Source organism: Nicotiana tabacum, chromosome 14 (assembly GCF_000715075.1).
Source record: "Nicotiana tabacum cultivar K326 chromosome 14, ASM71507v2, whole genome shotgun sequence".
Classification (NCBI taxonomy): Eukaryota; Viridiplantae; Streptophyta; class Magnoliopsida; order Solanales; family Solanaceae; genus Nicotiana; species Nicotiana tabacum.
This window is the reverse complement of record NC_134093.1, coordinates 96,246,609-96,259,502: the sequence shown is the minus strand read 5'-3', so window position 1 is coordinate 96,259,502 and position 12,894 is coordinate 96,246,609. Positions and strand designations below refer to the sequence as shown.

Below are 12,894 nucleotides of genomic sequence, written 5' to 3'. Positions count from 1 at the left end.
TTGTTCTTGACTGTGACCTTGTTAAACTGCCTGTAATCAATGCACATTCTCACAGAACCATCTTTCTTCTTTATAAATAGAACCGGTGCACCCCAAGGTGACACGCTATGCCGAATAAACCCCTTATCAAGGAGTTCCTGAAGCTGTTTCTTCAAATCATCCGGTGCCATACGATACGGTGAAATAGAAATGGGCTGAGTGCCCGGAACCAAATCAATACTGAAGTCAATATCCCTGTCATGCGACATGCCCGACAAGTTTGCACGAAACACGTCAGGAAAATCACGCACCACCGGAACAGAATCAATGGCAGGAGTCTCTACACTAACATCCCTCACAAAAGCCAAATAGGATAGACAACCCTTCTCAACCATCCGCTGAGCCTTCAAGGTGAAATCACTCTACTGTGAACATAGTCTATAGAACCGTTCCACTCAACTCTCGGCCACCCCGGCATTGCTAATGCCACAGTCTTAGCATGACAATCTAAAACAACATGACATGGAGACAACCAATACATACCCAATATCACATCAAAATCGACCATACTGAGCAGCAAAAGATCCACTCTGGTCTCCAAACCCCTAATAGTCACCATACATGACCGATATACGTGGTATACAATAATAGTATCACCCACATGAGTAGATACATGATCATAGGAAACTAAACACTCACGGGGCATATCCAGAAAATGAGCAAAATACGAGGAAACATATGAATAAGTGGAACCAGGGTCAAATAATACAGCGACATCTCTGTGGCAAACTGAGACAATACCTATAATCACAATATCTGAAGCAATGGCATATGGTCGACAAGGAGGGCATAAAAAGGGGCTTGGCCACCCCTGATCTGCCTCCCCCTCTCGGGCGACCCCTAGCTGACTAGGCTCCACCCGGGCCGGTCGAGCGGGTGGTGGAGGAGCTGGTGCTGATGACAAAGACTAGCTCCTCTGCGGAGTAGGACCTCCCACTATACAGGCACTCTCTCCTCATGGGACCAAACTCCCCACACTCATAGCAACTCCCCGGTGTTGGTGTAGGGGACTGAAGGGAGCCCCGAGCACCGGGATAACCGGCAGAAGGACCTGGCATAGACGAACCCTGACCCGATGGAGCACGGGATGAACTCTGCGCTGGGAGGGCACCGAGAGATGAACAAAACTACTGATAGCTGTGAGAACCACGGCCAGATGATGCACCACGATGAACTGGACGAGCCGTCTGAACATGTCTGAAAGGACAGCCTCTACCGTGCTAGAACTGATCCCTAGAAGGAGCACCGCTAAATCCTTCCTATCCATGAGGCCTCTTGGCGTCCCCCTCAACCCTCTCCTGACTGCGAACCATCTCAATCTAACGAGCAATGTCGACAACCTCATCAAAAGTAGCACCGGACACTCTCTCTATGGTCATAAGCAACCGCAACTGATAAGTGAGGCCATCTATAAACCTCCTGATCCTCTCCCTGTCTATGGGAGCCAACCAGATAGCATGACGGGCCAACTCCGAGAATCGCATCTCATACTGCATCACAAACATATCACCCTGACGAAGCTGCTCAAACTGCCTGCGTAGCTCCTCTTTGTGAGACTGAGGCACGAACTTCTCCAGAAAGATAACAGAGAACTGCTGCCAGGTAAGGGGCGCTGCGCCGACCGGCCTACGCCCCTCGTAAGCCTTCCACCAACTGAATGCAGCCCCAGAGAACTGAAAGGTAGTGAACGAGACCCCACTGGTCTCCAGAATACCTATTGTACAGAGTATTCTATGACACCTATCCAAGAAACCCTGTGCATCCTCTCCCTCTACACCACTGAAAGATGGAAGCTGGAGTCTCCCAAACCTCTCCAATCTATGTTTCTCATCCTCAGGCATAGTAGGAACCATATAGTCCTGAGCAGCTGCAACCGGATGGGCTGGTGGTGCCCCAGGTGTCTGGAATCCCTGTACCACCTTCTCTGGTGTGCGGGCAGCGGGAGTCTGAGCACCTCCCCCAGCCTGAGAAGTGGCTGCAGCAGCCAGAATAGAGACCTCCTGATCAAGACTGGTACACACGGTCAAAATCTGAGCTAAGGCCTCCTAAAGGCCTGGAATCACAATAGGCACAGGTGGTGCCTGAGCTGGTGCATCCACAACTGGAATCTGGTCCTGATCTGGGGCAACTGGTGGATTTTCAGGTATTGCCCCAACTGTCATGCGGGCAGCACCACTGCCCCTACCGCGGCCTCTACAGTGACCTCGGCCTCTCGCGACCCTGGCTGGTGGTATTGTTGGCTGTCCATCCTACCCGGTAGTACGAGTCCTCACCATCAGTGAGAGAATGAAACAACAGATGTTTAGTTACTAGAATCAACAGATTTGCACAATAAGAATTCAAGAATGTGGAGTTTTCTAAGGGTTCTGCAGTCTCTCGAAGATAAGTACAGATGTCTCGGTACTGATCCGCAAGACTCTACTAAACCTGCTCATGACTCGTGAGACCTATGTAACCTAGGCTTTGATACCAACTTGTCACGACCCAAATACCTAACAAGTCGTGATGGCACCCATCGTGGAACTAGGCAAGCCGACATTCCCAACTTGTGAGCTAAAGGAATTAAATTAACTGAAGGTTTACATAATAACGGGGTAAAAAACCAAAACACAAGTGCGGAATGATAGCCCGACATCGGAGTGTTACTAAGTCATGAGAATCTAATAACCAATCTAGAAACAAAGTCTACTACAGTCTATGCCAAATGCCAATACAAGAGAGAAAAGATAATAAAAAAGGAGAAACAAGGACTGCGGACGACGACAACTACCTTGTAAGTCTCCGATAATTAGCTCGTGCACGAACCCAGCGACTGCCAGAACCGTATACACCTGGATCTACACATGAAGTGTAGGGTATAGCATGAGTACAACCAACTCAGCAAGTAAAAGAATTAAATAAGGAACTGAGAAGCAGTAACGAGCTATAAAAATACAAATCATTTCAAAAATTTTCAGTAAAGAGTGAACATGCTTTCAAATCCGGTGGTATAAGTCAAATCAGTTCGAGCTCAAGTAAAACAAATATGAATCTTCCAGAATTTTCACAACAACAAGAGATAACAACTAAGTGCTACAATAAAAAATTAAAAAAAAAGTACAGCCTCTCAAGGCAGTAGTCACTCAACTCATCTCAATAACTCATACTTTCGGCTATCAGCCCTCAATGCACACTTAATAGGTACCTGCTCTCACTGAGGGTGTACAGACTCCGAAGGGGCTCCTTCAGCCGAAGTGCTATATTGCTGTGGCATGCAACCCAATCCAATATTATTGCGGCGTGCAACCTGATCTAATATTGTTGCGGCGTGCAACCCGATCCAATAATATATATATTTATATAGCCCGAAGGTATGTTGCGGCGTGCAACCCGATCCATATATCTCGCGGCTCGTAGCTCGGCAATCAGGCCCTATCTTAGTCACTAACCTCTCCAGCCCCTCGGACCTAGAGAATATCATAATAATTAGCCCAAACAGAGAATACAACAAGTATAAACAAGAAATGAGAGGGAACAGAGATATAACATATAAGTAAGACTGTGACTGAGTACAATACAGCAATTAGAAATCAATTCAATAAGTATACGACTGCTGCAAGTCGCAACAGTGATATCATATGGCCTAAGCATGGTTTCTAATATGAAAGGCAGTCAATTGCTCAAAGACAAGGAAAAACAAGTAATAGCAATGGCTATCCGACTTTACAGTCTCACGGGATGGACCAAGTCACAATCCCTCATGATGCACGCTCACACGCCCATCACCTAGCATGTGCGTCACCTCCAAATATTCACATCATACCAATTCTCAAGGTTTCATACCCTCAAAATCAGATTTAAGACTGTTACTTACCTCAACCGCGCAGATTTCCTACTTCGAAATGCCTTTGCCTCTCGAATCGGCCTCCAAATGCCCCGAATCTAGCCACACACAGTACAATATAATCAATATTGGCTAAAAGGATCAATTTCATAAGAAAACTACTAAAATATAGTCCAAAATCCGAAATTGGCTCAACCCGCCCCCTGGGACATCTCGAAACCCGATGAAAGTCATAAAACCCGATAGCTCATTCACTCACGACTCTAACCATATCAAATTTATCAAAATCCAACCTCAATTGCCCCTCCAAAATCCCAAAATTCACTCTCCAATTCCCAAGCCCTAATTTCCCAAATCTCACCTCAAACATTCACCAACTAGGTGTAAAATTAGTGGAAAAACACCATTATTGAAGATAAATAGGCACAAGGAACTTACCTCAGTGATTACTCCGAAATCTCTCTCAAAATTCCCTAATTCTGAGCTCAAAAATGATGAAAATGGTGAAAAAGCTCGAAGTAATCTATTTATAGGTTCTGCCCAGACTTCTCGCACATGCGGCTCCATTTTCGCATTTGTGGAGCCGCATCTGCGGGCAAAGCCCCGCTTCTACGGAAAAATCCCTAAACACTGCCTCCGCTCATGCGATCAAGTGACCGCATCTGTGCTTTTCGCGGATGCGGGAACTACATCGCACATGCGGTCAAAAGACGCACTTGCGCCCCTAAATCTGCTTCTGCGACCATCACAAGTGCGGGAATTCCATCGCACATGCGACCTCTGCCCAGATCCTCCTTAGCCGCATCTGTAGCTCCTCATTCGCTTCTGCGGGCTCGCACCTGCGGTTCCCACTCCGCAAGTGCGGTTACACCAATAGTAGCAACTTCAGCTGCAATTCCTCAACTCCCATCAAGCCGTTAACCACTCGAAATCAACCCGAGGCGTCCAGGACCTCAACCAATCATACCAACAAGTCATATAACCCCCATGCGAACTTAGTCGAACCTTCGAATCACTCAAGACAACATCGAAACACTAATTACACGTCGAAACCTACCAAACCACGTCCGATTGACCTCAAACTTTTACACACAAGTCAAAAATGACACCACGAACCTATTCCACCTTCCAGAAATCCAATCTGACCCCGATATCAAAATTTTCACTGTCGGCCAAAATCGCCAAAATTTTAACTTTTGCCAAATCAAGCCTAATTCTTCTACGGACCTCCAAATCACATTTCGAATGCGCTCCTATGTCAAAATCACCTAACGGAGCTAACAAAACTATAAAAATTCAAATCCGAGGTCGTTTTTCCACTAGTCGACACCCGATCGACTTTTCCAACTTAAGCTTCCAATTAAGAGACTAATTGTCTCAATTTACTCCAAAACTACTCCGGACCCGAACCAACCAACCCGTTAAGACATAATACAGATGTAAAGCACGAAAGAAGCAGAATTGGGAGAAACGGGGCTATTACTCTCGAAACGATCTGCTGTGTTGTTACAGTAGCAGATGACACACGCTTGTAAATGATTAAGCGAGTAGAATAAGTATGCTTTTTTATTTTAATCAGGAATCTATTTCTTAATCCCTAGGTTAAACAACTTTGTAATTGCAATCAAGAATTCTCTTTTTTCAAGTTCAATTCATAATTCATACATAGTATTTAGTTCTTAAAACCAAGCAATGTTTGCTAACAGAACAAGTTACGACACAATGTTTTGCTCGCTCAGATTTTTGCAGGTCTAAACATTTTTTTTTGGCACATAACATAGAGTGCATTTTGAGTTCCAATAGAAAGTTCACACAAACCGTATCAAAAAGCACGAAGCCCGTTAGCGAAATGTCATTCGTCTTTTTTACCCCTTTAAATTAGAGTTTACACTGGACAAAATAGTCATTGTTATTTTATTATTTTTCTATTATTTAGAATTTTTAAATTAACTAAAATTTTAATAAATTATGTTAGAACTAGTAATATTTAGAAACTGAAATCTTTACATAACTAAAATATTCTTAACAAACTATAGAAGAAGGAAACATAACCGGGCATTCATGACTTCTATAGAAGTCCTTGTTTTCATTAAAAAAGATTATTTCAAAGAGAAATTCGTATTCTTTTATTTTCTCATAATAATCGAAAAAAATAGAGTAGGACAACCAAATTGGGCTTGAAAAAGTAATAAATACTCTCTGGTATAATAAAGAAAGCTTAATAATTTGAGCACCGAAGTTAGCCACCAAACATCTTATTGTCAAAATTTATATGATTTTAAAAAAAATTACTTAGTGAGACAATGTACACGCATAACGCACGTATCATAAGACTAAGACTAGTAAATCTAAAAGTAATGTTTTCTGATGCTCTCTCGGAGTTGACTAATAACCTATTTATACTTTGGTTATGCTATATATTCAAGTAGAGATTTTGTTTTAATCTATATTCATTCTTTGCTCATTTGTCGTTACAGTTAACTGAATCCTCCATTAATTCCGAATGAGCATTCTTTAAGTTATTCTTCTCCGTAAATCACTTTACTCTGTTACTTATGAAGGTGTTTAATTGGATTTAGAGTTTTAAAAAAGGAAAGAAGATTTTTTGAATTTTTTGGTTTTAAACGTGTCACCACATTTTGTTGTCTATAAAACTATGTCATCAAGGGGAAGATCGAAAGTTTTAAATTAAATTAATTTTTCAGTATAAAAATATATCATTCTTTTTCGGCATGCTAAAAAAGACAACATAAAATGAGATAAACGGGTAATGCATAACTGAGATTCAAATGTTCAAGGAATGCTACTGCAACATTAACAATCCAATTTGGAAAAATGAAAGCAACACGTGGTTGACTTGGAAAGTCTTTGAACATATTAGAGTAATTTCGCCCCCACATTTACGGTTGCAAGAGTTGGTTGATTTTTGTGTTCTTCAGTATGTCAAGTCTCTTTGGCCCACATAAACCTGAAAAATTTCCCTAAATTAATGTTATGTAATCTTTTGAATAATAAAAATTCATAAAAACATACTCTGGAACAAGTAAAAATTTCGAAATTTTTTTATGTAATTGTGAAAAGGTTAAATAAATATCTAAAATATAATTATGCAAAATCTTAACAGAATTAGATTCTTATTTATTTTTTAGCTCCAAATTAGTTGTATTAATACTGATATGCCGAATGAATGAAGAAAACTAGCCTTTTTAAAAAAAAGAAAAAGAAAAAGAAAAAGTGATTTAAATGGAAAAAGAATCTCCTAAAAGACATTTTAAATATCATGAAGACCAAAAAGCAAGATCTCATGGCTATTTAAAGCCTCAAACAAACCACATCGTTACTAGCCATATCATTTCCTACTATTTTATGCAATTATGAAGAAAGCATTCACCTCTTTTATCTCAACACTCTTGTTGCTCTACTATGTTATGGCCAGTTCAGCCATGACTCATACCAACATTTCCACTGATCAATTAGCTTTACTTTCTTTAAAATCCAAATCATTTCAGACCCTTCTCATTTCTTGGATGAAAGTTGGTCGCCTGATACTATTATTTGCCATTGGGTCGGAGTCACTTGTGGTTCTCGCCATCACAGAGTGAAGTCCTTGAATATTTCCAATATGGATCTTACGGGCAGAATTCCACAAGATTTTGGAAACCTCACATTTCTTGTTTATCTTGACTTGGGAAGCAACAATTTCTATGGCAATTTGCCTCAAGAAATGACACGTTTGCGTCGACTAAGGTTTCTTAATTTAAATTCTAACAACTTTAGCGGGGAGGTTCCTTCTTGGTTTGGTGTTTTACACCAACTTCAAGTTGTAACTCTTAGGAATAATAGTTTCACTGGATCCATCCCTTCTTCATTTTCTAATCTTTCGAAACTCGAAACATTGAGTTTGAGACTCAACTCCTTAGAGGGACAAATCCCAAAGGAGATTGGAAATCTTGAAAATCTGAGGATTTTAGACTTGACCGGAAACAAACTCATAGGTTCTATCCCGCTGACTCTCTCAAATGCCTCAAGGTTAGAGACCTTAACTATCTCTCACAATTTCCTTCAAGGAAACATCCCAGAGGGGATTGGCAATCTTCACAACTTGAACCTTTTGGGGATAGAAGATAATCAGCTAACAGGTTCTATACCATTGTCAGTTTTCAATATTTCCAGAATTGAAGCCATTGGATTTACAAACAATAGCTTATCAGGAAGTCTTCCTAATGATTTATGCAATGGTCTTCCATTACTCAAAGAGCTTGATTTATCTGGTAACAAGCTTCAGGGTCATATGCCTACATGCTTGTCAAATTGCTCAAAACTTCAAATATTGTCATTATCAGAAAATGAGTTTGATGGTCCAATACATAGTGGAATTGGAAGTCTAAGTAATTTGCAGTTCTTGTATCTCGGATCTAACCATTTCACTGGTATGTGTTATCTTATGAATGCTAGTTTTATTGTTTCTAATTATTTCAATAAAATATTTATTATACATGAACTGCAGGGATAATTCCTCAAGAAATTGGAAATCTTATTAACTTGGCGTTGTTAGGCATGGAGTTGAACCAGATTACTGGCTATGTCCCAATCTCCATATTCAATATCTCCTCACTGCAATATTTTACTCTTCGAAAGAACAATCTCAAGGGATCCTTACCACGAGAGATTGGTAACTTAACCAAGCTGCAGGTTCTACATCTTACTGAAAATATGTTTACTGGTACGTATTCAAAGTGATAGCAAAAAATACAACTTAAACTAGATTGAACTAACTAGTTAAACTCATTAGTAATAATCCTTCTTTCTTCATGTGTTGCCAGGTGAAATACCCAAAGAGATAAGCAATCTCGTTTACTTGGAGGAAGTTGCTCTTGAGTCTAATAATTTTAGTGGTTCGCTTGCAATGGAGATCTTTAACATATCAAGCTTGCGATTGGTTGATCTTTCAGCCAACAATCTATCAGGAACCCTCCCATCAAATTTAGGCTCGATCTTACCCAATATTGAAAGTCTTTATCTGAGTGCTTTGACCAATCTTGTTGGGACTATTCCTCATTCAATCTCCAATTGTTCAAAACTTATTATTCTAGAGCTTTCATATAACAAACTCACTGGCTTGATTCCTATTACTCTTGGATATTTGACTCATCTACGGTACCTAACCTTGCAAGGAAATAATTTAATAAGCGACTCATCACTAAGCTTCCTGACTTACTTAACAAACTGCAGAGATTTAAAATTTCTTTCTGTATCTTTGAACCCTCTAAAAGGCATGCTTCCACCTTCCGTAGGTAACCTTTCCACATCTCTTACAAAAGTTTCAGCCAGAGATTGCAAAATTAAAGGAAGAATTCCAAATGAAGTTGGGAACTTAAGCAGCTTATTTGAATTTGATATTTCTGGAAATGACTTGGTTGGATCAATTCCCAGATCAATTGGCAACTTAAGAAACCTTCAGCGTCTCAAGTTGAGTAATAACAAACTTACAGGAATTATGGGAGATAATCTATGTAAATTTCATCATTTGGGTGCTATTTACTTGGGTCACAATCAACTTTCAGGACCACTTCCTAATTGTTTAGGGAACGTTACTTCCCTTAGGGAGATATATCTGGGTTTCAATAAATTGAGTTCAAATATACCAACAAGCTTAGGGAACCTTAAAGATCTAATGATTCTTGACTTATCGTCAAACAACATGGGTGGTTCTTTACCTCCAGAAATCGGAAATCTAAAGGTTGCAATACGGATAGATCTGTCAATGAATCAATTTTCAAATAGCATTCCTAGAGAAATCGGAGGCTTGCAAAATCTGGTGAACCTTTCTTTGAGACACAACAAGTTGCAAGGATCTATACCCGACTCAATGAGCAACATGGTAGGTTTGGAATTCATAGACTTTTCTCATAATAATATATCAGGAATCATTCCCAAGTCTTTGGAGAAACTTAAAAACTTGAAGTACTTCAATGTTTCTGTCAACAAATTGTATGGTGAAATCCCCTCAGGAGGTCCTTTTAAAAACCTCTCAAGTCAATTTTTCCTTTTTAATACAGCGTTGTGTGGCTCTCGAAGATTTGGTGTCTCACCGTGCCCTATTTATTCTAAGCATAGATCAAATAGGAAAAAAATGCTTATATTTCTTCTACTGGGAATTGCACTATCATTTGTTCCTATTACCTTTGTGCTTGTATGGATAAGGTATAGGAAAGGTAATAGTGCTCCTCAACAAGCTGATTCATTGTCTATTGCAACAAGAGGAAGAATTTCATATTATGAATTGCTCCAAGCAACTGATTCGCTTAGTGAGAGCAATCTGATTGGTTCTGGGAGTTTTGGCTCTATCTACAAAGGCATACTCAGAAGTGGGACTCCTATTGCAGTTAAGGTATTCAATCTTCAATTGGAAGCAGCATTCAAGAGTTTTGATACAGAATGTGAAGTTTTGCGCAACCTCCGCCATAGGAATCTCACAAAAGTCATCACTAGTTGTTCCAACATTGATTTTAAAGCTTTAGTACTCGAGTACATGCCCAACGGAAGCCTCGATAAGTGGTTGTATTCACACAACTACTTCTTAGACATCATGCAGAGACTGAACATAATGATAGATGTGGCATGTGCATTGGAATATCTCCATCATGGCTGCTCCTCTCATGTGATTCATTGTGATCTAAAGCCTAGTAACGTCTTGCTGGATGAGAATATGGTTGCCCACCTAAGCGACTTTGGTATTTCAAAACTTCTTGGTGACAATGAGAGTGATTTATACACTAAAACCTTAGCAACATTGGGTTATATTGCACCAGGTAGTTTTTTTTTTTATACTTTGAACATTGATTTTCTTTCCTTTTTCCTCCAATATAAATGTTAATATTTTAATTTGTTTGAGTGTAGAGCATGGACTGGATGGACTGGTGTCAACAAAATGTGATGTATATAGTTACGGGATCATATTGATGGAAACGTTTACAAGGAGAAAGCCTAATGATGAAATGTTCGATGGGGATCTTAGCTTGAAGCAATGGGTGAGTTATTCACTTCCAAAGGCAATAATGGGTGTTGTAGATGCCAACTTAGTAACACCACAGGATAATCACTTAAACAAGAAGCTAGATTGTGTGGCATCGATCATGAAAGTGGCACAAGATTGTTGTGTTGAATCTGCTACAAGAAGGATCGACATGGAAGATGTTGTAGGGATGCTAAAGAAGATCAAGATTCAACTTCTTGCATGTTGAGAATGTTCTTAGAAACTAATATGTGAATATTGGTAGTAACACAAATTTTACAAACAATAAAGCAAAACTTTTAATATTGTTTATGTTTCTTTTGGTTTATTACTCGTGTTTAGTATCCGCTTTGTGGCCTGACTAAGTGGAATTCGCTTTTAGAAGTCTCACTTTTAGGGGTAAAGCGCTCCCTACCAAAAGCGACTCTGTACCTGGGGCTCGATTCTGAAACCCCTGATTAAAGATACATGAACACTTATCACTTTACCACAACCTTTGGTGGTGTATTGTTTAACTTGTTAGAGGAACTCCGTGAATACAAATAGACAAGTAATAATATAAATATTTGACATGGGAAAGACATTTACATGATACATTTGAAAAATAATTAACAAAAATTCCTTACGAGTTATTAGCAGAAATATAACAGTAAGACAACAAATAAATTAATGGCAATAGCAAAAAAAACAAAAATGGTATAATTGAAAAAACAGCCTCCTTACTTCAAGGTTTTCTGAATCAACCAATTAAGAACAGAAATATTATTATTTGGCCTCCTTAATTTCCTTCCAAAGAGAGAAACTTTATTTTGTTTTATATTTTCTGAGTAAATATTCCTTCATAATTACTTCCTTTCTCATGACAAAATTATTTCCTTATAGTCAGTAGGATAAGAAGTCCATATACTCACCACATAGTCTTATTGGTTAATCTTCTCAATTTTGAACAACTCTAATAACATCCCCTATCGCAATTCCCTTTAATTATTGAATTTGTACATGTTTAATCTCAAATTAGTTTAAGAGGTTAAATCAATTAAATTTATATTTTAGGGGAACAACAACCGATTTCATACACTTTCTCAAATATAAATGGCAAGAAATAATGAAAACAATTTATAGGGAAATTAAATATGGGATCGACTCAACTCTAGTAATGTTAGCTCCAGTATATGTCAATAGTCCTTCTAATGAATGCCACGTGGACAAAGAACTTTTGACGGTAAGATTTAATTATGTAACGACCCGGCCGGCCGTTTCGAGAGTATTAGTCCCGAACCCTTATTTATTGCTCTCTCTATTTCATTATGTGGTTACGTGACTTGCCGGGAGGTTAGGTTTTTGCTTTCGGGGTGAAATGGGATACATAGTCCCTAAAATAAAATTTTAAGTTGTAAGAATTAACCGTAGTTAGATTTGTATGAAGACGACTCCGGAATGGAGTTTCGACGGTCCCAATAGCTCCGTAGGGTGATTTTGTTCTTAGGAGCGTGTCCGAATGTTGATTTGGAGGTCCGTAGGTCATTTCGGCGTCAATTGGCGAAAGTTGGAAAGTTGGATATTTTTGGAGAGTTTGACCGGGAATGGACGTTTTGATATCGGGGTCAAATTCCGATTCCGAAAGTTGGAGTAGGTTCGTAATATCAATTGTGACTTGTGTACACAAATTGAGGTCAATCGGACTTGATTTGATAGGTTTCGGCGTCGAATGTAAAAGTTAGAAGTTCTAAAGTTCAGCAGGCTTGAATCGATGTGTAATTCGTGTTTTTAGCATTGTTTGATGTGATTTGAAGACTCGACTAAATTCCTAATATGCTTTAGGCAAGGTACGAGCCTTTGCCCTAACCAAATAACATGTCTGGAATAGATGAAACAAAGGAATCAACTTGGAATCAATAGATCACCACAAAATGCTACATAACTGAGCATCGATCTTTACCCAAAGTGCTATCACCTTTTCATCTCCTTCGCTAGACTGTTTGATTATATGATCTTGAAAACCTTGACCTTTACACCA

At 39.3% G+C, this 12,894-nt stretch overlaps 1 pseudogene; it reads left to right on the top strand.

Moving 5' to 3' along the window:
- The first annotated feature begins 7,224 nt into the window (after positions 1-7,224).
- On the top strand, positions 7,225-11,121 carry LOC107813846 (uncharacterized; annotated as a pseudogene).
- The last annotated feature ends 1,773 nt before the right edge of the window (positions 11,122-12,894 follow it).